We start from the raw sequence: 13,708 nt of genomic DNA on the forward strand, positions 1-13,708 counted from the left end.
TGAAACATCAGGGCGACCAAACATTATTACGAGAAAGTAAGAAAAAGAAGCAAGATCAAGAAAACCACATCGATGATAGATGATTACATGACACAGATTAAAAATGCCTCGATCAGGACACAACAAAATTATCAGCAATAACAACAACAGGAGTAGCGCCATTGGTAGTAGCGACATTGAAGCGCTAACATATTACATGAGTCGTGTTTCTGATAGTTGCGAGATCATTTAGGCAACAATTTTCTGTTCATCAGCTGTGATTTCTACATCGATAATTATGCCCCAAGTATGAGTTTGTTCAGTAAAATGCTATTTCACGAGGAGACGATGCTGATCGTGCAATTTTCGTAGAGCTCTTTTTGATGTTGCGCCGTGATGAGCACAAGATGTGTTCCTTAACCGACCACATTGGTAAGTGTCCCTCTCCCGGACACTGATTTACGATTTTCAATGTTGGCATAAGTGAGGCACATGCTATCGGCCACGTCTTTCTATCTCTGTGCTAAGACTGGGAGAATTTTAAGATATTTTAAAACGTACTCCGTTCCCATGTACCTCACGCAGTGCTTCCGGATGAGGCCTTTCATTTAGGTGACCTTGATGACATTACTATCGGACAGCTGTCGGCACTGTTTTCGCATGAGCAATATTTGCATATGCACCACTCGTATGGCTCTTGTCACGTTGAGTTCTAAAGTCAAGGGAACGTTATTTCTCACCACGGTCGCATCACAGGTGTTATCGGGTGTTATCGGGTCTGGCAGTGTCTCCGATCGCGTCCATGGGTCTCCTGATTGATGGGGTGTTTCGCAGATACTCTTACAACTAACTGAATTTCACACCACGGTAAGACAAGAAATCGCTATTTTGGCCGTTACACCAAAGTGCCACTCGCCATCGGTGTAGTGCTCTTCTGCGATTCTCACTGGTCATAACTGCTTAATTCACATTAGCTGAGTCTGGAGACGGAAGTGATGCTGTATAGAATCCCAAAACGCGTGCTCGCTGATTACGAGATCTGTTGATTTATCCTGAGAATGACTTCATCGCTTATGTGTAGTTTAATCTGATGGCGCTGCAGAAACATGACTTGCACCCTCAGGAAAATTATGGAGACGTGATCGACTAGGCCGAATCAGGTGTACAAAAATACGATCTGTGAAGCAGACTCAAAGGTGCTCTTAATTCAAACGTCGTTTGTCTGTTGTGCAGACCTTTTCGAAACGACTCAACGACATCGACGCCAGATCGATTAAGATGTCATCGTTCGTTCCCAGCTCACGGATCAGCAGAGGTATGTCGAATTTTCGACGACGCAGATACGACCGGCCTTTCCAGAGCACTGTTTGATACGCCTGTTTGGCATTATTTTTGGCTTCCTTCACGGGCTTCGTCCGCTTGACCATCGTTTGTAAAGCCAATACGGGCTCAGGATAACATCAACATGATCGGATGGTTCATGCCTCCCCTGGACATGTTCCCGGACGCTGTCACGGCCAGCGACAACGATGCAGCTAGCCTCAACAAGTGTATATAATGCTGATATGCACGTCTAAACACTCTGGTCCTCGTCCGTATCGTTTTTCTATGGCATAAGATATCTTTCGATGTTGTTTGTAAAGGTATTAATAGCCATAGCCATTTTCTCCACGTTGAGGTTTACTTTTCCGAAGGCTTGTGTCGTTGGAAACAAAATAGAACTGTCCGTGTACGCCTAGTGGCTGCAGTATTTGTTGCGAAATATTTTTCGATCATTGATTTCCCTAGTAGTTACGGCGCTGCCTTTTGGGGATTCACAAAGTTTCCCTGAGGAAAGGCACTCTCAAACTTAAAATGACTGATCAATTTCTGTTCAATTTCATCCGAGTAGTGAATAGGGTCACTTTAGCTTCAATGGGAATTAGCATCACAGAGACCCCTGGGTCGTTTTAGCCTCAATGGAAATTTAACATGGCGAAAAATCGTGGGTCGTTTTAGCCTCAAGGGGAATTTAACATGGAGAAATAGTCTTGGGTCGTTTTAGCCTCAAGGGGAATTTAACATGGGGAATAGAGTTTGGGCTTGTTTAGGGACAAGGGGAATTGAACATGGGATTTTTTTTTTTTAAATTTTTTTAAATTTAAATTTAAATTTAAATTTAAAAAAGGGGTAGGCAATTGAAAAGTCATTCTCTTTTCGAGAAATATGGGTGGCCGTGAAAAGGGCCTTTGGGTTTATGTTAATGTATTCATTAACATAAAGGGCACCGCATTGGTCTTCTTCTTGTCCTTAGGCTGCGTCTCACTGTTGGCCTGTAAATCAGCACTCTTTTCAGGCATCCTTGTCTTTTAACGTAGATCCTACGTATCCACAGGCTGGTGTTTGTCCTGTGGACAACGGTCCACTTGGACCGGACATACATGAGCATGTCCGTCCTAAACATCATGGAAGACACAAGGGTGGATGATTCAACTGTGGTCCACATCTTGAAGCGACGAGAACAGGTGAATCAATGCAGTGAACTGCGCTTATCTATAGGTAGAGGAAGGATTGAAACGGATTGAGTTCATTCACCAATCCGAACACGCGTTACAAAATTCAGTCAGCCCACATCCAATCCGAAGAGAGCAGTCTGTGACGTCACGTGGTCTATATAGATTCGCTAGTGCTTGTGTACAGTCAATCTATGCGACAGTGATTCAACATGACGGAAATTCAGAAAACGATCAATTGGGGTGCACCAGCAGGGGAGACTGTCCAAGGGAACCCGGACTTACTTTCAGAAGAGGTGAATTGGGATTTTGTGGATTTTCTCTCCTCGCAAGAATTTGTTCCGGAACCTTCGTTACCTTCTTCATTACCGCAAGTGGAGAATTTTAGACAGAGACAGAAAGAAGAATTGGAGAAATTTATACAACGACAAAAGGAAGCGGAACAAGCTTTTCTCCTACAGCAACAAAAGCAAGAAGAAGAGGTAAGAAAAAAAACAACAGCAACAACAGCAAGAAGAAGTAGCAGCAAAGAAACAAGAGGGTGAAAATCAAACGGTCACGGTACTGTTGGACATTTTAGGGGAGTTAAGAAGTCTGAAACAAATGTATCAGACTTCTTTATCACGACCGAAGAGAATACGACCTTCCCGAGCTAAACACGTCAACCATGTGACTAAGCCTACCGTACCACCCTTAGTGATTTCAACCCAATCATCATCATCAACATTACGCAGTCCAGAAGTAGGCCTTGGCCGTGGCAAAGGCTTAAGGCAGTTATAGTTGATTGCTTAAACTCACCCCTACACCAAAATAAAAAGGCCCTTTTCAGGGCCACCCACATTTCTCGAAAAGAAATACAATTTCAATTTGCCAATAACTCAAAAAAAAAAAAAACCCACCCATTTTACCCTTATAGTACGTGTCTGTGTATGAGTGCGTGAGTGTAGCTTCTTGTATCATTAATTTATTTTTTTATCCATTGTTACAATCCGATTCACAATTCACAACAGAACACTTTAATAAAAAGTTCATTGACTTCTTCTGTCTCCTTTTTTTAGTCTCTCTGTTTTTTTAATTTTTTCACCGTCATACTCTTTTCCTCTTCTTCTTCCTCCTCCTCGCTTTCTTCCCTTCTTCTTTTTTTCTCCTGTTTCTTTTTCTTCACCTGTCTTCTTTCTTCCTCAGAAGAATCCCTCTCTTCCTCTGAAGAATCCCTCTCTTCTTCTTCTGAAGAATTCCTCTTTTCTTCTGATTTCTCTTGTTTCTTTTTTGGGCAATCTGGAGACCAATGTCCTTTTTCTTTACAATAATAACAGGTATCTTTACTTTTGTCTTTTTTGCCCTTGTTTTTTTTCTTTTTTGACGGTCTGGACACTCTGAAGACCAATGCCCTTTCTTCTGACAGATATAGCAAGTATCTTGACTTTTATCTCGAAAGGAAGGAGAGTAGTCCGTGGGCTGGTCTGAAGAAAATTTTCTAATGACCCCTCGCAAAGCTCTGACGAAACGTTCGATTTGGTTAGTCTCTTCCATCGTTGTGCTCGGCTTGAGAGTGAAATGAATAGTGAAAGGACAAGACACACACCCTTTTATATACACTGGTCTGCCATGACTATAAATTAGTCTATGGTGTTTAAACTTGCGTCATTTGACGTTTTGCACTCAAGATGAAACGATCCTATTCATTCGAGAAGAAAGAAGAAGAAAGTAAGAGGCAGAAACGTGATCTATCGCCTCGAACCAGGGCTGAAATCTTGGCACAAATTCATGCCAGTGATTTTGAAGAGGACATGAGTGAACCAGAATCCGAACCCTCTAAACCAAGTTCACCACCCTTAGTCAACCCTGAAAAGTACTATTCCATTCGAGAGACAGAAAAGCGCTCCTCTAGAAAATTTAGAACCACGGCTTACAAATACACGGTGAAGTTTAAAGATTTCAAGGCTGAAGTGCCGTTAGAGAAAGCAGAAGTGTTTATCACTGGGGTGTGGGATTCTTTGCTCACTGCACTCAAGCGACAATGTCAACCCAAAGAAGACGATCGCTTGAGACTTTCCATACAACACGACGGTTTGAAATCCCCTGTTTGGATCGAGTTTAGCACCCCTGCAGAATTGACCGCTTCCAAAGTCATGGACAAGATTCAACACGTACAACAATCTAATGACCAGTTTGACATCACCGATGGAAAAGCCACACTGGACATGACCCACGTCTCTCCTCCTCAAGGGACTGGACGCAAAAAGATGTTATTGGTGGACGACCTTCGCAGCACCAAAAAGAGTCTCGTCCGAATTAACAACCATCATGACCAGATGTGTTTAGCCCGTGCCATCGTGGTGGGACGAACCTATGCCAACAAGAACGACAAGACAGAATGGAAAAGAACCTGGAAAACTATTCGACAATCGGACCGAGCCAAACAACGAAACGAAGCAGAACTCCTGTTGCAACAAACTGGCCTGTCCAAAGACACACCCTGTGGCATTCCTGAAATGCAAAAATTGCAAGATGTCCTAGCTCCACGCTACACCTTGAAAGTGCACCCTCAAGAAGTGCGCGAGCCTCTGTTGTTTCGAGGCCAAGATTTTAAGGACGGAAAATACATTCACGTTTATTATCACGATGACCATTTCGATACCATTACCACTATCACCGGATTCCTGGGATATATTTATTATTGTGAGAAATGTGATTATGGTTATAATAATCGAGAGCAACACAAGCATTGTGGATTGAAATGCTCAGGATGTTTGGCCTCTTCACCCTGTCTGAGCGAAGAACCAGTGCCTTGTTCAACTTGTCTGCGCACGTTTGTCAGCCCTACCTGTTACCAACAACATCTGAAAACACAAGGTTCACAGAAGAAATGTGCTTGTCAACTCCTGAGATTGTGCCCTACGTGTGGACAAGGCATATGTACCAATACTGCCAAGGCACACGTATGTCGAGGAAAGAAAAAATGTCACATTTTTCACCACATCGTTGACTTGGAACACGAATGCTACGTGCAAAAATACCAACCCCCACCAGAGAAAGAGGACGGTCAAAAGAAGAAAGGGAATTTCATCTTTTTCGATTTCGAATGCATGCAAGAGACTGGCATTCACATTCCTAATTTCTGCGTGGCTCATCGAGCGTGCGAGAAGTGCATTCAAGAAGCTATCTTCAGTCATTGCCCTCACTGCAGCAAGATTCCTGGAGGGCGTGAAAAAATCTTTCGGGGACCGAACACGCTAGCCGATTTCGCTCGATGGGTCTTAGACCCCATCGACAAGACATGGAGCCAAGAGGACATCGAACGTTACGGAGATTGTCATCGTCATGCCACGGTGATGGCTCACAATTTCTCCGGATACGATGGACAGTTTCTTTTGAGATACTATACGGAACAAGGCACCGAGCGTCCTAAAGTGACTTTGAACGGAGCCAAAATCATTTTCATGCAAGTGGGACAAGTGCAGTTTAAAGATTCGATGAGTTACTTGCCCATGCCTTTGAGTCCAATGCCTAAAACGTTTGGAATGACAGAAATGGCTAAAGGGTACTTTCCACACTTTTTCAATACGGAAGCCAATCAACACGCCGTTCTACCCCATTTTCCTGAGGCTCACTATTACGACCCCGACAACATGCGTACCGAACAACGAGAAGCTTTCTACGCTTGGTACCAGGCTCACGCCTCGTACCCTTTCGACTTTCAAGAAGAAATGCTAAAGTATTGTCGTTCCGACGTGGACATTTTACGGCGTTGCTGTGGAAAATTTCGAGAACTGTTCATGGAACACGGAGGGGTCGATCCTTTGAAAGAAGCTTGCACCATTGCCAAAGCGTGTTCCTTAGTGTATCGACAACGATGCATGCCTGAAAACACCGTGGCTGTTATCAGCCCTCAAACGACCCACTATCTCAAACGTCAATACTCGGTCAAAGTCCTACGTTGGTTACATTACTTGTGCGACAAGGAAGACAAGTGGATTCAGCATGCCCGCAACGGAGGGGGCGAAAAGACATCGGAACGTATTCGGTCGATGGCTGGGACTTAGAAAACCCCAAGATCGTGTACGAGTTTAACGGTTGCTTATTTCACGGATGTCCCGTTTGTTACCCTGATCGTAGCACTAAAAATCAGTTTTTGCAACGAACCATGGAAGATTTGTACGAGGACACTTGTCAGCGACGCCTAAAGTTAGAACAGCAAGGATACCAAGTGGTGGAAATGTGGGAACACGAGTACGATCACCGAATGAAAACCGATCCCGAGTTTAAACGCCTCGTGGAAAGTTACCAGTTCATGGACCCGTTGAACCCGAGGGATAGTTTGTACGGAGGAAGGACCAATGCCACCTGTTTGCTGTACCAAGCCGACGAAGAGAAAGGAGAAGAAATCAAATACTTGGACGTGTGTTCGCTGTATCTCTACGTGTGCAAATATTGTCGCTTTCCTGTAGGGCACCCGCAATTGCTGACGGAACACATCGACCTGAAAAACATTCGACAATACGAAGGCTTGATCAAGTGTAAAGTTTTGCCTCCCACGAACCTATACCATCCCGTCTTACCTCACCATTGTCAAGGCAAACTGATGTTTCCCTTGCGCCGTACTTGTGCCGAAACGTGCAACCAAGACCAACCTTGTCAGAACACCCAGGAAGAACGTGCCTTGATGGGAACCTGGGTCAGCGTAGAATTGTTCAAGGCTCTGGACATGGGATACCAACTGTTAGAAGTGTACGAAATTTGCCACTTTCCTAAGACACAACAATACCACAAGGGTGACCCTACTCAGAAAGGCATTTTCGCCGACTACGTGGATGCCTTTTTGAAACTGAAACAAGAAGCTAGCGGCTATCCTTCCTGGTGTCACACTCCCGAAGACCAAATACAATTCAAAGAGAAATGCTATGAACAAGAAGGCATCTCTTTAGACCACATCGAAAAAACGAAGGCAGGCGATCGTTTGCCAAAGTGATGTTAAATTGCTTGTGGGGTGAAATGGCACAACGACCGTGTTTACCCAAGACGGAATATTTGACAGAACCTTCCCACTACTTCCAGATGATTCACGACAAAACCAAATACATGAAATACGTGGACTTCGTTCGAGAGAATTTGATCTTGGTCAATTACGAAGAAGATTTGGACTTTGTACAAGACGACCCTTTTGGAAATGTCATCATTGCGGCTTACGTGACAGCTCATGCTCGCTTAAAATTGTACGAAGCTTTAGAACTGTTAGAAGAACGCGTCCTGTACTTTGACACGGACAGTTGCATTTACATCCATCACCGGATTCAACATCACCCTGACATCGAAGGAGACCGTTTAGGAGCCTGGACAGACGAGCATCCCGACGACAAGATTCTAAGTTTCGTCAGTGGCGGCCCCAAAAATTAGGGTTACGAATACCGGGACAAACAAGGAGAAGTGCACACGATGTGCAAAGTAAAAGGACTGACTCTGAATTATCGTACCAGTCGTGTGGTCAACTTTGGGGTATTGAAAGAAGCCTTGCAATCGGGAGAGGATGGACACTTTAAAGTGACCACCTATCAACCGAACAAGATTGTACGTTTTCCCACTCACCACATTGTCAGTCGACCCTTGGAAAAAGTCTATCAAATCGTGTACCAGAAGCGAGTGAGACTTCCCAATCACTTTACGTTGCCGTACGGTCACGTCGGTATTGGTCTGTATATAAAAAGGAACCCTAGGCAAGATCGATAGTTCATTGTGACTACCAAGACCGAGCGAACAAGATGAATACTTTCAGAGAAACACAGAACAAGTTGTTTAGAAAGGCACAATTCAAGTGTGAGGCTTCGGAAGTGGAATGCGATTGTGAGCCTTGCGATGGGTACGATGCTGTACGCTGTGACCTTAGCGATGCCGTAAAGCATCATGGGAACTTTAGTGTCACTACCCCTATCATGGAAAGGGATGATGTGCGTGTCAAACCTGAAGAATGCGAAAGTGATGCCGCTCGTCGTCTTGGACATTTTACTGAGTTTCGTTTTAAAGGGGAATGTTCACCTTCACGTCTACCCCCCTACGGATGTCATCCAGCCCTGAGCAAACTCCTACCCATCTCACTCAACCCTCATCGAAACGAACCTGTGAAAGACGAATATTCGTTCCCTGTGCGTTTCTCGGAATACTGCGACTTTGAAAATCGTCTTCAATCGTTCAAAGGAAAATGGCCTAAGTATCTGGGAGGCCCGACCCCCGAAGAATTAGCCAGAGCCGGATTTTTCTACTTGGGCGAAGGAGATAAAGTCAAGTGCTTCAGTTGCGGTGTGTCACTTCACCACTGGGAACCGCAAGATTCGGCCTACGTTGAACATGCTCGATGGTCACCGAATTGTCATTACTTACCCTTAGTGGGACCGAGACATTGAAGTAACTTACCATAATCTGTTCATGGATACTTTACAAGAGAACATTCGTGCTTTGCCTGTGGAGTTGAGAGAACGCATTTACCGAGAGCTGGTCAAAGTACAAGTGAAACGTAAAGAACAATTGCATCCGTTACGTCACCGGTGTTTGAACCACTGGTACCTGAAGGCTATACAAGGATTGATTCAATTGAAAGTGTTCCATCGGACAGACATTGATGAACGATCCTCTAGTTTTAAAAAGGATTGGTTTGTTATGGACGATTCTATCTACATCATTGTAAACTTACTGCATCGAATTCCAGAGGAAGAGTTAACGAATTACCAACATCTTGAACACAATGTCAACTTAGTGAAAGAGGAAACTTCTGAACGAATTGTAATGTGCAAATTAGTAACTAAACGATTTATATTCGACACTGAAGTAAAACAATGTTTGTGCAAACAGTACATTTCTTGTGTCAGACCAAAGAGGATTTAGCATGACCTATTCATGGATACTTTGCTAGAGAACATTCGTGCTTTGCCTGTGGAGTTGAGAGAACGCATTTACCGAGAACTGATCAAAATACAAGTGAAACGCAAACTCAAAGTGATTCATCCGTTTTTAAATTATGCTCTGTTCCAAAGTACAAGAAGACTGATTATGAGTGGATATTACATCAGGCACAAAGTTAAACGAGGCTATTGGCCACCACCCAACGATTCCAAAAACAGTGTATATACTTATGGATACTTTACAAGAGAACATTTTGGGCTTGCCTGAGGAGTTGAGAGAAAGGATTTACCGAGAGCTGGTGAAAATACAAGTGAAACGTAAAGAACAATTGCATCAGTTACCTCATCAGATCTTTAACCACTGGTACCTGAATGGTATAAGAGGACTGATTCGTCAGAAATTTTTTCAGTGGTCAGACCTTGTTGAACACTTTCAGTTTGGGGATGATGATGGACTAGACGTTCGTAATTTTGGTTACTTCGAGATTCACTTACTGCAACGTATTGAGGAAGACGAGTTAAAGGATTACCAACATTTGTTACATGGAATCTGCTTAGAAAAAGACGAAACATCTAGACAAACTCTGACGTTTCAGTTACAGTATGTAACATTTAAATTCCCTACTGGAGAACGAACATGTTTGGTTAGAAATTACCTTTATTGCTTCCGAAACAAAGACACTATAAAATCAAGTTGCCATGGCACGGATTATGTCACATATTATTGAACAGATTCCGTGGAAGGAACTCAATGACCATATTCAAACCGTGGATCATTACCATCGATTATTACAAGAACTGTATCCATTCAATTTGGGACGACAAGTGGTGTGTGTCTTAGTGACTTGTTTTCTGGGATTTCGTTTACCAGCCGATTCTTTGTGGACTCTTTACGATCAGTACTTACCACCTCAATGGCCTTAAATGGTCACGAAAAACTCATTTTGCTCAAAGCGTTGCGTTTTCATCTGGATACTTCTCGACCTCAACAGGAAAAAAAGATTCGTCAACTTTTAGCTACCCAGGACGTGTATGACGATGTGTGTGTAGCTTGTGACTTACACCCCCATTGGACAGATGTCCGTGCCTGGAAAGAATGGGATTTTGAGGCTTGGACCCAAGAAGTGGCCCAGTATGCACGAGAGTTGTTCAAGGAAAAAAGTTACTTTTCAACCCGTGTTAGTGACGGTGCCAGAAGAACCCGTCACCCAGGACAGGACTGTCGTGGACATGCCTGAAAGACGCTTTCGGGAGGACACTTGTGTGACCTTACCCTCTGCTGATCTGGTCAGAACCTTACCCAAAACATGTTGTACAGACACTTGTTTCTATTCCACGTTGATGGTTTTCATGTGCCTTTTATCGTTGTACTTAAGCCTTTGGCTTTTATGTATTTTTGTCTTTCGTGTTCATGTTTAAAACATTCAATAAACGTGTCCTGAAAAAGTATATACACTCCTGTTTTTTTCTGTTTTCGTGTCACAAGTGACATTCCTCACACTATGGCTACCTCTGCTGTCTCTGCTCCCTCTTCCTCCACTGTCAAAGTCATCGACGAACACTTAGATCGTGCCAGTTGGGAGGCTTTGTATCTTCGCCATCCCTTTAACATGCTCATTGCTGGACCTAGCGGTTCAGGCAAAACCGAATTCGTCAAACGTTTGATCGAACATAAACATTATTTGATCGATCGTCCACCGCAACGCATCGTGTGGTGTTACAAAGAGTGGCCTCTTGCGAGAAAGTCAAGGCGATTCCATCGTGTTTGTGGAAGGCATTCCTAAAGAAGACGACGGCATCGTCTCTGACTCCCGTCAAACCCATTTGGTCATTTTCGACGACATGTTAGGAGAAGACGAAGAAGAAATTAAACTGTGGTTCACGCGCAAAGGGCATCACCGTAATGCCAGTGTCGTTTACATCACCCAAAATTTGTTTCAACAAAGTAAAGCCCATCACACCATCAGTCTCAATGCACATTACGTGGTCTTGTTTAAAAGCCCTCGAAATAAATCGCAAGTGCAAGTCTTAGCCAAACAGTTAGGAACGCCTTGGCTGCCTCAGGCGTACGACGATGCCACTCAAACGCCACACGCCTATTTACTCGTCGATTTGAAACCTACGACCCCCGAGGATTTGCGATTTCGTACCCACTTGTTTCACCACTGGTGCCAAGACGGAGGGCCTGTCCTGTACACGTCTCCGTCCTCGACTTCATTTCACTCTACATAAAAAAATCTATAAAAACCTCAGACCCTTTTTCGTCTGTCTCACACAGTGTGAACATGACGTCCCTTCAGTCGCATCTTCCCGTCAAATTGATTCGTGCCTTGTATGGCATCAGTTGAGAAAAAAATCCACAAATACGAGCTCGTGTCTTAGAAGCTAGTCTCAAAGAAGTCTTACGATGGTTCACGGTGACGGCACGTCAAATACTCCAAGGAATCATTCAGATTCCTCATCAAACCCAACGCTTTTTCGATCGAAACAAAGTCGCTTTGGTCCAACTGGCCGATCCCCGCATCGACACTCAAACCAAAAAGCAAATCGGTTTGAAACCTGGAGGGAGCGGTACTCTAGGAGGGGTCATCATTCGCTCTCTCTTAAGATGGGATCCTAATGCCCCCAAACTTCTCCCAAAGAAAAAAGTCCAACGAAGCCCCAAGAAGAAAAAGAAAAAGACCAGGTCCCCAAGAAGAAAAACTTTTCCAGTGGCGGGACCCTCCTCTGACCAGACACCACCCCGGAAAAAGAAAAGAAGCCCCCAGAAAAAGAAACAGAGAAAAAGTCCCCAGAAAAAGAAAAGCCCACAGAAGAAAACTAGTCGCAAGAGAGGCACTTCTTCTTCGGCCAGGACGCAACCTTACACTTGCAAACCACGAACTGCCACAGCGGTGACTGCGTCTCCGGCAGCCTCACGTTAATCCACTTCTCCTTTGATGACACCAAGAACTGAAGAGTACTTGGAGACGTTGATCACACCAAGAACTTCTCCGTTGATGACCCCCAAAAGAACTTCCCCAGTGGCAGGACCCTCTAATTTAGTGGCAGTGGCTGCTGCTCACAAAGTACCTTCTCCCAAAATCAAAGTCCAAGAAAGATCGGGCATGTTACAAAGTTTACTGGATTTGTCCAAGCAAGAACTGGCTCGATTTAGTCCGTTACGTACCCCTGCACGACGTGTCATGCCTGTCCTCAAACTGATACGACGTAAAGACAATCAGTGGCGACGCGTTCCAGTATAAAAAAAGGTGTGTAACCAAGTAGGGTATCAGTGTTTTTTGGTGCTCCTGAAGACTCAAAGATGTCACCCTCCAGAAAACCCCAAGGAAAGAAAAGGAAAGGACTGCCACCACGTTTAGCCAAACATGGGGACATGTTATCTGTCCTGTCCAAAGCTTCTCCACCCCTATGAAAAAAACTCATTCAATCGGCCTCCAAAGAGGTCATCGACACCGTGTGCGAATGTTGTTTGAACGTTTTGAAAGGCACGATCCCTTTGTCCAAACACCAGAAACAATGCTTAAGCAAACATCATCACGTTCTTCGCCAAATGGTTCAAAAGAAAAATCCCATTCGTCAAAAAAAGAAGATGTTGGTCCAACGTGGAGGTATTTTACCCCTCTTGTTAGGTCCCATACTGAAAGGAGTCTTGGGAACCATGTTGGGAGGACTGGTGGGAGCAAGATAAAAAGGCCCTCGGAAGTCCCAAGATCTCAGAATCGACCCCTGACAACCCCCATGGAAGGACGAAAACTAGCTTTAGTGCCTTACAAACGATGGATGGAATACCATCGGTGGCAAGAACAACGCACCCCGCATTTACCTCCCAATCCCAATTTGAGCGAGATGTCCCACTTACAACACGAATTGCAGTCCTTGATGGATCGCCAAGATTTGTCCGAAACAGAAAAATCGCAAAAGTACGGTCAACTCTTGCAACGACTACAACTCTTTCACCAGAAAGCTTTAGACGAAACAGCTCTACCCACTTTGAAAGATTTTAAGACCTTGATGAAAAGTCCAGCACCATCATCATCATTACCACCACCACCACCACCACCACCACTACCATCCCCAGGGATCACCAGAGATGCTACCCCAGGAAGACCTGAGGAAGAAGAGATGCGAGAAGTGTTTCAAACACCGTCAGCAGCTCCCATTTCGAGTAAGATTGCAGCATCCTTGTTGACCCCGTCCCCCACACCCCAACGAGAAGAAATGAAAGCTTGGGTTAAAAAGATGATGTCCACTCCTCCTTCGACAGAAGTGAAAAATAAAGAAGGAAAACCAGAAGTGAAAAAAGAAAAGAAAACCAAAGCCATTCCATTGCCACCTCCACCA

At 44.2% G+C, this 13,708-nt stretch overlaps 1 protein-coding gene across 1 annotated transcript in view; it reads left to right on the forward strand.

Moving 5' to 3' along the window:
* LOC149806140 (putative chitinase 1) overlaps positions 1-13,708 on the forward strand; it is a 73,618-nt gene that overhangs the window by 20,478 nt on the left and 39,432 nt on the right. The gene's annotated exons all lie outside the window — the stretch shown is intronic.

The sequence above is a fragment of the Sinohyriopsis cumingii genome, chromosome 2, assembly GCF_028554795.1.
Source record: "Sinohyriopsis cumingii isolate HCF-2022 chromosome 2, ASM2855479v2, whole genome shotgun sequence".
NCBI lineage: Eukaryota > Metazoa > Mollusca > Bivalvia > Unionida > Unionidae > Sinohyriopsis > Sinohyriopsis cumingii.